The following is a 12,977-nucleotide window of genomic DNA, read 5'->3' as shown; positions in this document are numbered from 1 at the left end:
CGGCTAAAGCCAGGGGCCACTTCTCCCTTCTCATCCTCCTTGATCTCTCTGCAGCCTTCGACACCGTCGACCACCCCCTCCTCCTCCTCTCTGGCCCAGTCCTGTCCTGGTTCACCTCTTACCTTGCTGACCGTTCCTTCTCCGTCACCACCTCTGGGTCTCTCTCCCCATGTCCACCCTTCCAGTTGGGGTCCCTCAGGGCTCTGTTTTGGGACCCTTACTCTTCTCTCTATACACCTCTTCCCTGGGTGAACTCATCAGCTCCTACGGCCTCAACTATCATCTCTACGCTGACGACACTCAATTTTACCTCTCCTCTCCCGATCTCTCTCCTTCCCTCCTCTCTAGGGTGTCCGCCTGCCTCTTTAACATCTCCTCCTGAATGTACTCTCGTTTCCTCAAACTTAACTTTGCCAAAACTGAGCTTATAGTCTTTACTACCCTTCGCACCTCGCCCCCTCTGACCTTTCTATCACCGTCGACAACACCTCTATCTCCCCTGTCCCCCAACTTTGCTGCCTCGCGGGTCATCCTCGACTCCTCTCTCACCTTTGGCCCCCACATTCTCTCTCTTGCTAAATCCTGCCGATTCCAGCTGCGTAACATCGCTCGCATCTGGCCCTTCCTTTCCCAAGATGTCACTAAATGTCTTATTCACTCTCTGATCATTTCCCGCTTGGACTACTGCAACCTCCTCCTTACTGGCCTCCCCCACTCTCACCTCGCTCCCCTTTGATCTGTACTTAACGCAGCCGCTAGGCTCATCTTCCTTTCTCGTCGCTCCTCTTCTGTCTCCCCCCTCTACCAATCCCTTCACTGGCTCCCCTTTCCCTTCAGAATCCTGTTCAAGCCCCTCACTCTTACATACAAGGTCCTCACCAAGTCCACAGCACCCTACATCTCCTCCCTCCTCTCTACTCATGCTCCATCCCGCCCTCTCCGATCGGCCAATGATCGTCGCCTCTCTTCCCCCCTGATCACCTCCTCCCACGCGCATATCCAAGACTTCGCCCGCGCTGCCCCCCTCCACTGGAACAAACTCCCTCCCTCCATCAGAACTTCCCCTAATCTGTCCAGTTTCAAACGGGCTTTAAAAACCCACCTTTTTCTTAAAGCTTTCCAGTCTCCCACTTAACTTCCTACCTTTTCTTCTGACTCTTCCCCTTCATTCCCCTTCCCTTATCCTTATCCTCCGTTCCTCCTTCTCCCCTTCTCTCCCCCGTGTCTCTGTCAGTCTACCCCACCCCTTAGATTGTATGCTCCTTTGAGCAGGGTCTTCTCTCCTCCTGTCTCCACCACTTTTAACTCTGCTCACCAGCTACCTAGCCTTCCTCCTCGAGGACCCCCTTCCCCTGTCTCCTCTCTCTCCCTCCTCTTCCCCCTGGGGGTCTCCCTCTCTTCCGTGCCCTCCTTCCTAGGTGCCGCTGTTGGCGGACCAACCCCTCTCCCCTCCCCCACCTCTCTAGCTGTGCCCTGAGCTCACTGAGTTACTGTGATTATTGTTTACTGTTCTGTGCTGTCTCACCTCGTATTGTAATTTTGTTTGTCCCTGTAAGGCGCTACGGACACCTAGTGGCGCCCTATAAATAAAAATTAATAATAATAATAATAATAATAATTATTAGGTGATTTCCCCACTAGCGTGGGAAAATGGCCTAATACTGTAAATAGACATTGCGCATGAGCAACGCTCATTGCGTAATAGAGCTCCTAGCTTGCTAGGAGCTGTTTGCGGCGGCTCTTGTCTTTTTTATTTTTCTGCGATCAAGAACACAGATTTCGGGGATGTACACATATGGGGCCCTCCTGGCCGAAGAAATGAAGACTACTATTAACAATGGGCCCCTCCTGTGCGAAGCAAAGAAGAGATTACAAGCCAGGACTTTGGAAGTATAAATACTTGGGGACTGAGGCAAGCCTGGACATTTGGATCTACAATTTGTTTTTGGACTTTTTCAAGCCTGGACATTAGGAAGGTATAAATACTTGGAGACTGGGGCAAGCCAGACTTTTGGGACTACAAATTTATTTGGGACATTTGTGACAGAAAGAAGACTTCATTGGTGAGTATTAGGGGATTTATTATTTTTAATAAAAATATATAGTGTAAATGAGGGTGCTTACTGTGTTTATTGTGGGTTTTTTATTTTTATTAAATGTTAGTGGTTTGTACAAGCGTGTGGTGGTTTTTTTAGACATTTTCTTTTGTGGAACTACAGGTCCCAGCCAGCCATGAATGTCAGGGCATGTTGGCACTTGTGGTTCTCCAAGTGCCGACATGCCCTGGCTGCCGTGGGTATGCTGGTGCATATAGTTATACAAGCAGCAGCATGGCCACAATATTTTGGGCAACCTGGCTGCCTGGGTCTTGTAGTTCCACAAAAGAAAATGGCGTCCGTTTGTTTTTTTCAATCTTTATCACCAGTATTACCCTACACCCACTGCTCAGGGGTGTAGGAAGAGCCCTAGTTCTATCAGCACTGGGCTGGGTGTCTCTAGGTGGGGGGCCTGCTCGTTTTTTTCGGCGGACCCCACTCCCTAGGGAATCCAGCCCAGCGCTGAACAGCCTGGGGTTGGTTAGTCATTATGGCAGGGGGACCCCTGCTGCATGTCCCACTGCTATAGTGCCTCCAACCCCAGCTGGTTTGCTTAGTGCTGGTTAAGTGAAAATCAGGGGTACCACACGCAAAATTTTTCCCCGATTTGCACGGAACCAGCAGTAGTCAGGCAGCAATAGAGTTAAGCAGGAATAGCGGAGGGGGCCCCACGCTTTTTTTTTTTTTTTAACTTAATTCTATTCTTTACCATTTTTACACTGACAGGGCAGTGTAACAGTGATGTTTTTATACAACACGCTGCAGCGTGTTGTATCTGGCGTGTTAGAAAGCAAACTCTCCTGAGTTTGCTTACTCGCAGCTTCATACATTTGAGACTTGTATAGCTGCAGTGGCAATCAGTCGGGAGTTTGATCTCTGGCGATTTTGCAAATAGCGATTTTGACAGAAGCACAATCCCGGCCGATTTTGCATGAAATCTCAGCTTCATATATCTGCGAGTTTCAACTCTCCCGAGAAAATCGCTGATTTTGCAAAATTGCACCTTGATACATTTACCCCTATGTGTTATTAACACATCATCTTCAAATTCAGACTGTTAGTTATGGTCCAGAATATACAATCAACAGGTGTTAGCCTCTCCATTTCATCTATGTCCTCTGTATTGGGTCATATGTATTCCAGGGTGTGCCCCATAGGTATAATTTTTTTTTATATTTTATTTTTTTTTCGAAATAAATTTTTATTGGGTTTTAAGAACACAAACAGGTTATGTATGCATTTCAACAGAGGCCCCATAGGAATGACGCCTCTTTTAAGCCCACGTTAGTCCATGATCTTAGCTAAGAGCATAACTTTTGACATGGTGCTAGTACACAGACACATTCCAGATGCCGAGAATACATTACTATTCCTAACTGAGTGTTATTTAAAGGTTATTCTATTGAGTTTCTATTAGACATGTTCATCATTTATTTTATCTTTCATATGTCATTATCCAATGCCATTGTCCAATTAATCTTTATCAACAAAGACAATGTATCATTATTATTCTATGCCTTTCTATCTTAGAGCAATGTTTAGCTCTACATCACTACCATTATATGTTATACGTTACCTCCCACTTATCAGGTTACAGGCCTTTAATTTACACAGTCTCTTAATAAGCGTGTCAAATGGCTAAACATTTTTCTTGATATGAGTGCTAGTCAGTTGTCACACATCATTTGTAAAGAGTTGGACAGTGGTTTTCCAAGTCAACCTTTGGTCGACCTTGCCAAGATCTACATCCTGAAGATAGAGCATTACTCTAGTGGAAGCACTGTGTTTGAGAAATTGTGAAAGCGTTAAGATTATCCAAGCATTTAGATTTGCGACCCCTCTACTCATGAGATGCCAAGAGGTTCCTGGCAATGCAGAGGCTTTCAGTTCCACTGTAGATGTGCAAAAGCCCAGCAGTTGGTGAACCCCTAGGCTTTAACCCAGATTTCAGTTTGATAAATTGCACAGAAGCTGTTGGTTGCATCACAGGCAGCACTGTGGCATACATTACCCTTCTGCTTGTGCCACAAAAGGCAATAAATATTGGGTGGATGTGGATTATGTAGCAACTGGGAAGGATCTGAAGGGCAGAGGTATTAAAGTACTCATCAACGAGCCTAGGACCTTCACAAAATTTGAGGGGGGTGTAAGGGTGTCCATTAGTTGTGCTTTTAACATTTCACAGTCTGACACTGTTAAATTTTGTGAGGATCTTATTGATATCAGTACTGACACTGATAAGGATGTGGATGATGAGCAAATTGAGAAATATGCCCACTCTGACTGAACCATAATCCATAGTTCAAAATCAATTATTTTATGGGGGTCAAAACAAACCAAGAACTTGAGCCATCAAAGTGACATTTCCTGTCATTGAAATGACTGAAGATCCAAGGACGATCGCATCTTCTTGTACTATTAAGAAATGCTGAAATAATGAGCTTATATTAGTTGATGATCTTGATATCAATGCTGACACTGATGAGTATATTAATTAAAATACTAGAAACATTTGTCAAGTAGTGTAAAGCTGGGTACACACTATTGCATTTTCTTTAGATGGGATTTCTGTAATGGTTTTACCAATGACTGAAAGTCCTGATGATCATGCAGATTCATGTGTATACACCTACACAATTTACCTTCAGATATGTGATCTTCATCTCTCATCTGCTGAAAGATTGTGACTCTGTTCCCTTTACAGATATCTGCCTACGTTGCTGGTCCTGAGTGCATACACACTTCCACATTTGCTTGACATTGTTCCATCAATGATCGTGTTTCTAGGGAGTTTATAAAACCAAATCAACAGAGGAGATCGGTTTTAGTCAGGTAAAACATGATTGTGGGAACTTACACACTCTTGCAATATCTGACCAAACGGTCGTTTATAGTGTGATCTGCACGATAACTGTATTAGTTTGTACCAGATTAACTCACAAATAGGACAAACAGTGTTTCTGTACTATAAGTCATAAAAGGACAGGTAAATAAATAAATGTTCAGATTTAGATATTTCAGGCTCTGAGCCCAAACAAATCAAGTGTATTAGCCAGAAAGTAACATTCCTGTGGCAGAACTGCCTTGTTATACTATGCATGCCCTATTTAATCTACAACAGGAATGGTCCGAGGACAATATAAATTATAATGTAGAAACAAAAAGCTCAAAATTACATGATTTTTGGTTGTTCACAATTTTTCATCAAAATTACATTTTTGGGTGAATTCCTAAAACCAGCCAGGTTTCTGCGAAAACCGAAACACGATGATTTTTTTCTAAACAAAACCTAAGCACAGCTTGGTTTGCTCATCTCTAATTATAATAACAGTCTGCCTAAGATTGGACATCTGAGCTTCAATGTTGTAGCTAGCCTATTTGGTCTTTACCTGACTGCTTAAATTACTAATAATATATTAAAGTATATATGCAAAGCTAAAGAATCTTACCATAACTATACATATTTGAGATAAGGCTTGCTTACAGAGTATGCCATTTTCATATGCACATTTGATTTCAGTCAGTCAACCTATAAAATGATATTTCAAGAACCCTTTAGGATTAATAAAACTGGTTAATAGCTTCCAGTTTGTAAGATAAAGTTACATACATTGAGAATGCCCCAAAGAAATTGGAACTAATTATATATAAATTTCCTGTAGAATCAACTTGGATTTCAGATCTAGTTGCCTCAGACACCCCAGTCATACTTTTCACCAACAATTGACATTGTATCTATTTTATTTATTTAGCTATTTACAAATTATTATTGGTACTATTTTAAGATTATATTCCAAAAAAGCAACACTATTATAAAAATGTGTCCTCTAGCAAAGTACATACCTTAAGTAAATTATCCCACACAATGCGAGTGGAATAGAATTCAGATATCACAATAACTTTACCAGCAATACTTTGTTACATAAATAAAAAGCTTAAGTCAGAAAGCAAGAAAAGAAAAGAGCCAGATGGCCTATGTCTAAAAGGTATAAAACACTATTAACCTTTTCAGACTTGTGAGTTCTGACTGTGCTCTGATGAAATGAAAGATTATTCAGTAAAAAGCATTTCAGGATCTCTGTTTGTTTTCTGCACCATTCAAGGTCACATTGTTTCAACAGTGAAAGTACTTTTTAACAGTCTTAGATGATTACTATGTAAGCAGTGTTTATTTTCTTTTCAACGTTAATTGTGCAAAAATCATGTTAGCATTTACGATACATACAGGGGCGGATTATTAAATTAGTGGCCCTGTAAAAGTTTTGAGAGTTCCCCCGTATAAGCGGGACCAAATCAATGATATACAAGGCCAACACAAAAGTAGGCAGGGTTATCATTCTTAGTGGGGACTCATCCACTGCCAATATCACACTACTCTTCTCTTATTGGGGGTCTGGGTGTCTTTCAAATTTAAAAAAACACATAATTTTAAATATAATGGATTAACTATCTGTAAACAATCTCATTAACAATTCAACAAAATGAGAATTTGCAATATTTTAACATAAAATGTAATATGTCAACCACAGAAGAAAGAATTGACACTAAAGTAAGACATTTCATTTTCTCTGCTGGCGTTCACCCTCACACTTGCACCTGCCATAAACAGCTCCGTCAGAGCCTGCATCAACTCTAGGAACTTTTCACTGCTGCATGAAGCTATGCTACTTGTACATATGGAGCCCTTTTAAAAAAGTCCGATCCACTATCTTCATGGCCTGGGTCCAAATTCACCATAGCAGTTTAGAACACATATCACATTGACATTGCCTACCTCCTGCACCCAAGATTTCGGGTATCCCAGTCATGGTGGTGGGAACAACCCTTCCCCCAAGAAGAGACACCACCCTCCCAATACCCTCTGTACCTTTTCTAGGGGACAGGGGTAGTTTCCAAATATAAGAAAAACACACACTCACACATAAATATATATATATATATATATATATATATATATATATATATCTAATATATAAGCCTAGCGGCGTGTGTTTGTGTGTTTGTGTGTGTGTGTGTGTGTGTGTGGAAAAAACTATTTTCTCAGAAAGGGCTCATCCAATAGACCTGAAATTTGGTATACTGACATTATTTGACAAAAAAATTATAATAGTGAAGTCAGTTAACTTCCATCATCCCCCTTTCCCCCCGTGGGAGGGGTAGTAAAGGTGATGATACCTCGGATTGACTTATGTCCATCCGAAACAGGAATGCCGTTTAAGCTAAGATGGTGGCAGTTCCCTTTGAAGGCGGCATATTTGCTATGACCATTAACAAGTCACAAGGTCAAACACTTGACCGTGTGGGTATTTATTTACCAGAGCCTGTCTTTGGTCATGGACAATTGTATGTCGCATTTTCACGAGTACGGAGAGGCAGTGATGTGAAAGTGCAGGTTATGAATACTGCCCTTCAAGGAAGACTGATTGAGCACAGCGATAAGGTGTTTAGCAGAAACGTTGTGTATTGAGAGGTTTTAGAACAGTAAGACGATGGAGATTTAGGATGTGGCGATGAAGATGAAGGATGAGGTGATGGAGAAGAATGATGAGGTGGTGACATGTGGACAAAACCACGTTAAAAAGGGCGCTTACGTCGGGAAGTAACGCTCTTCCCCTGAGGAGGCCTGGCCTAGCCCCAAATGCATGACAAGAACCTTTTTATCACCTTAAGTAGCTTGATTTGACTAGAATGCATGAGTATCATGCACGGGTTAACTTTATATATATATATATATATATATATATATACACACACACACACACACACACACACACACACACACAAACATTTATACACGTGTAATATATATATATACACATGTAATATATATATATATATATATATATATATATACTGTATAAACATATATACACATGTAATTATATATATATATATATATATATATATATATATATATATATGTTCACTGATCCCAGTGTTCTCGATTAATTTTGGTTTTGGATCCTTATTTTTTTCTATGATCCCTATTTTTTTTGCTGAAATCACATCATTTTGTTTAAAAAGTAAATTTTTATGAACATCATCTTTTCCACATTTTGAGGAAGTAGCCACCTACACCGATCGCTGACAACGTTCCCGGCTGTGCTGAAAACTCTTTCCGAGTGCACACTGTAGGGTGGGAAGCTTAGGCAGTCGGTACACAGGTCTCCAAATTCCCTTTTTTTCCTCCCAGTATGTAAAGGGACTGTCAGATGTGTCTATTTCTATGCTGGCATGAAAATAATCCTACACCATCCTTTGGACGTTGATAGTAGGATCAGGTGGAGTTATGGCAGAGGTGTCCCTTTTTTTAGCGACAGGACGTGACAGGACGGCGTCTCCTCCTTCAGTTTCTCACTCAACTGCTGCTAGGAAAAAAAGTAGCTTTCCCAAGAGACCCACGTATGATGCAGATGATTCAGCACAAAATTTTGACATCTGTTCTGGTCTAAAAGAATGACCAAAAAATGTGACACCTCTGCCGTAACTCCACCTGATTCTACTATCAACATCCAAAGGATTATGAAGGATTATTTTCACGACAGTATAGAAATAGACACATCAGACGGTCCCTTTACCTACTGGGAGGAAAAAAGGGAATTTGGAGACCCATGTACCAACTCACTTTGCACTGCCTGAGCTGCCCACCCTCCAGTGTGTACTCGGAAAGAATTTTCAGCACAGCCGGGAACTTTGTCAGCGATTGGCGTAGGAGGCTACTTTCTTAAAATGTGGAAAAGATGATGTTCATAAAAATGAACTTCAAGTTCCACGAGGAAGGCCTTTCCCGCCAATTACATCAAAATACTGAGACTTCTGTAATGGTGGATTCCAGCGGTGATGAATTAATTATGTGTGAGGATGATGTACAAACTGATATGGGTGAGGATGAGGCTGAGGTTGATGACAACAACATCATGCCACAGTAGAGTTCATTAACAGCAGTTACCTTAGTTGCCTTAAGCCAATTGTTAGCTTGCTTTGTTGATGCCCAAACAAACCAAGCACATCAGCCTCACAAGTGGCACTCCTTGTCGATGAAGTGGTTGGTTTGTTAAAGTGTGCATGTACTTTTTAAGATCCAACATAAGGGTGGGTGGGAGGGCCAAAGGACAATTCCATCTTGCACCACTTTTCTTTTCAGCTACCGCTGTGTGACAATGTTACCAACATGTGCTATATACTGTTGTGTGCTTTGCAAAAATCTTAGACACCCATTGATGATGCAGATGACTCAGCACAACATTTTGACATCTGGTCTTGTCTATTGTGAAAGAATTGACCAGAATTACAGACACCTCTGCTGTAACTCCACCTGATCCTACTATCAACTATCAACATCCAAACATTTTTTTTGAATTGTATAAAGAGAACAGTTTTATTATCGAGATGCTCAGGCTTGGTTCCTCAGAAACCGAACACACTCGAATTTATGGGATCCGAGTCGGCAGAGCAAATGTCAAAATGTTGTGCTGACTCATCTGCATCACCACTGTGTGTCTTGGGAAAGCTAAGTTTTTTCCTAGATCCAGTTGCCAGAGAAACTGAAGGAGGAGACGTCATTACAAGATGTTGATAGCTCTTTGATCCTGGCGAAGGCAATTAAGTACTTAACCTACAATTACAATATAGTTAGCGGATTTGTTTAATTTAATTTCCTCCTTCAATTTCTCTAGCTGCGTCTCAAAAAGTATAATTAAGGCAATCACTTGCCTCAAGCTAACCGTGTCTGCACTCTCTTCACAGGTGTCTACTTCGCTGGACTAAAGTACATTCCCCCTCAAATTCAAGGTCTCTTGCAGCTGCTGCATTCTCCTACATGCTGTTGCACAATCTCGAAAATGACCCTAAAGTTTCAGGACACAGACAGCATCTCCTGCATGTCATTGTAATTTTTGAAAAAGTTCTGTACCACCAAGTTGATTGTGTGAGCAAAACAGGAAATGTAATGGAATTCCCCCCGCTGTAATGCTTAAACAATATTGGTGGCGTTATCAAAAATCACATATCCTCAGGAGAGTCAAAGCAGGATAAGCCATGTTGCAATGACATCCCTTAATTTTTAAAACAGGTTGTCAGCGATATTACCTCTGAAATGTGCCTTGTTTCGTGTCTGATAACCACCTCTCACTCCCGCCTTCAAGACTTCTCCCGTGCTGCTCCCCACTTATGGAATTTCCTACCATGCTCAATCAGACTTTTCCACAGCCTTCAAATCTTTAGATGCTCTTTGCATCTCTTTTTTAGAGGTGACCTTATCCTCGATAACACTATTGACACTAATAATAATATATATATAACAACAAAATATGCCTCTTAGTGAAGAAGATGATACACAGAGTAGCCTGCCTTAGAAAAATGTGACGTATTTGTGTACATGCTGCTGCTGTTCCTGCTGGTGAAGTCACCGACCCAGTGGGCTGTCACAGTCATATAATGTTTAGTTTGCCCAGTTCCGCTTGTCCCATTATCTGTGGTTAAAATGGCATTTTGTAGCCAAATAATTAGATTTTTACGAACCTTCTGGTAGAGGTGAGGAATAGCTTTTTTAGTAGAATGGAGTGATGGAATTTGTTAACGGGGACACAAAACCTCAAGTAATTGTCTAACAACAGCTGCATTAATAGTGGATATTGTACGCAGATCTAATGCTAGCATAGTCCCCATGGCGTCTGTGATCCGCCTTGCGACTGGGTGACAGCTTTCTTACTTTCTTCCTCTTGCAAAGGATTGTGTAACAGTCAATTGTTGTAAACTACTAGTAGTCTTCTTCTCGGCTGAAGATCCACCCCCAGCAGCAGCAGCAGCAGCAGGACTAACACTCAATAATTCTTCAGAGGAATCATGGTTAGTGGAGGAGTCATCTAGTCTTAGCAACTTGGATGCAGGACTAACTCCCATCACTTGTGTGGATATTGATGATGAAGGTGTTGGGGGTGTAGATTGCAGGTGCTGGGATCTAGATGAGAGAAGGGAGGTAGATGATGCTGGACTACTTATTGTTATTTTTTTTAACATATGTTTCTGATTTTCCCAACAGCTTTCCATGAACTTGCTTCAAATGTCGTAACATGGATGAGGATCCTAGATGGTTAAGGTCCCTACCTCTACTGAGTGTGGCTTTACAAACGCTACAAATGGCTAGACAACTGTTGTCAGGATTTGTGCAAAAATAATTGCACACATAAGAGGTGGATTTTTGGTCTTATGCCCAGGCCTGAAAATGGCCTTTTTCTTATCACTGGCAAGAACTCAGGGGCAGACTGGGCCGGACAAAAAAACATTATTCGGGTCCGCCAGGTCCTACTCCCTGTAGTTTGTACTTGGTGGCTGGCCCCTCCCAAGTGACCATATATTAATATAATTTGTGCGTCTGTATGCTAAAATAATGCCTGTGTGAGAGGGGGCCAGTAAATGAATGTATGGTGTGTGTGTGAGAGGGGACTAGTATATGAATGAATTGTGTGTGGGTGCCAGTATATGAATGTATTGTGTGTGGGGGCCAGTATATGAATGTATTGTGTGTGGGGGCCAGTATATGAATGTATTGTGTGTGGCGGCCAGTATATGAATGTATTGTGTGTGGCGGCCAGTATATGAATGTATCGTGTGTGGCGGCCAGTTTATGAATGTATTGTGTGTGGGGGCCAGTATATGAATGTATTGTGTGTGTGGGTGCCAGTATATGAATGTATTGTGTGTGGGGGCCAGTATATGAATGTATTGTGTGTCTGGGGGCCAGTATGTGAATGTATTGTGTGTGTGTGTGGGGGGGAGGGGCAGTATATGAATGTATTGTGTGTGAGAAGGGCCAGTATATGAGTGTAGTGTGTGTGAGGAAGGGGGGGGTCTTAATATAATGTGGGAGGTAGGCTATTAATTTAATCGAGGAGTGCAGGTGAGGGCTAATTATTGGGTGCTATTTTATTTGTGAGGTGATGGTGGGGCATTTTAATTTAATAGTGGATCCTATGAATTTAAGATGGAGCAATTGGACCTTAATGCTGGTGTGGTGAGCTATTAATTTATTGTGGTGCTGTTTGGGGAGTATGAGGTCTATTTATTAAATGTGATTATGAATTATTTAATGCCTGAGATTGTTGTGGGAAATGGTGATATTTGTTAAACGAAAATGCTATTTAAATTATTGCTGGGGCTGTTTGGAGGGAGGGAAATAGGTTTATACATTAAATGTGTTTGCTATCTAATGTCATGGTTGGTTGGAGGGAAAGAGATCTATTTAGCAAATGTGAATATTATTATTTTAATGTTGTGGCTGAAGGGAGGCCAAATTATAAAACGTGGGTGCTATTGATTTAAACTGGGACTGGATGGATTTTTCTAAATTTTATATACCCATTTTTATTTCCAAATATGGCCTCCGGTATTCCAGGATCCAGACAACCAGCAAATGAACTAATGTAACCAAAAGCCACAAGTGGTGACAGTGACAAGAACAGGTAGTAGAGAGCAGGACAGTCTGCCAACTATCCTGAATCTGGTGAGACAATCCCGAATTTGGGTGACTGTTTCACTTAGGACAGTTGGGAGGTATGTCCCGCTTCACCGTGTACTGCTCGTGAAGGCAGAACTGTGTGCACCTAACTGTAGTGCACACTGTATTGCCTGTGTATTTGTCTAAATGGATAACCATGCTACATCATAGGGGGTTACCCAGTCTAAAGTGCCCAGGCCTCCCAGAGCCTTAATCCAGCTCTGGGCCTGGGCATATGGATTAAGAAATACTAAAATAGCCTCTTTTATATAGCTAAATATATATTGTACCAAAAACCACCCTTTAAGCATGGGCTGCTACTTATGGGCCAGTGTGGTGTGCTTGCCCTCCGGGCTAAAGTCTGCCAGCCCTCCCCTGCAAGAACT

The sequence above is a fragment of the Mixophyes fleayi genome, chromosome 1, assembly GCF_038048845.1.
Source record: "Mixophyes fleayi isolate aMixFle1 chromosome 1, aMixFle1.hap1, whole genome shotgun sequence".
Lineage (NCBI taxonomy): Eukaryota > Metazoa > Chordata > Amphibia > Anura > Limnodynastidae > Mixophyes > Mixophyes fleayi.
This window is presented reverse-complemented; position numbering follows the sequence as displayed.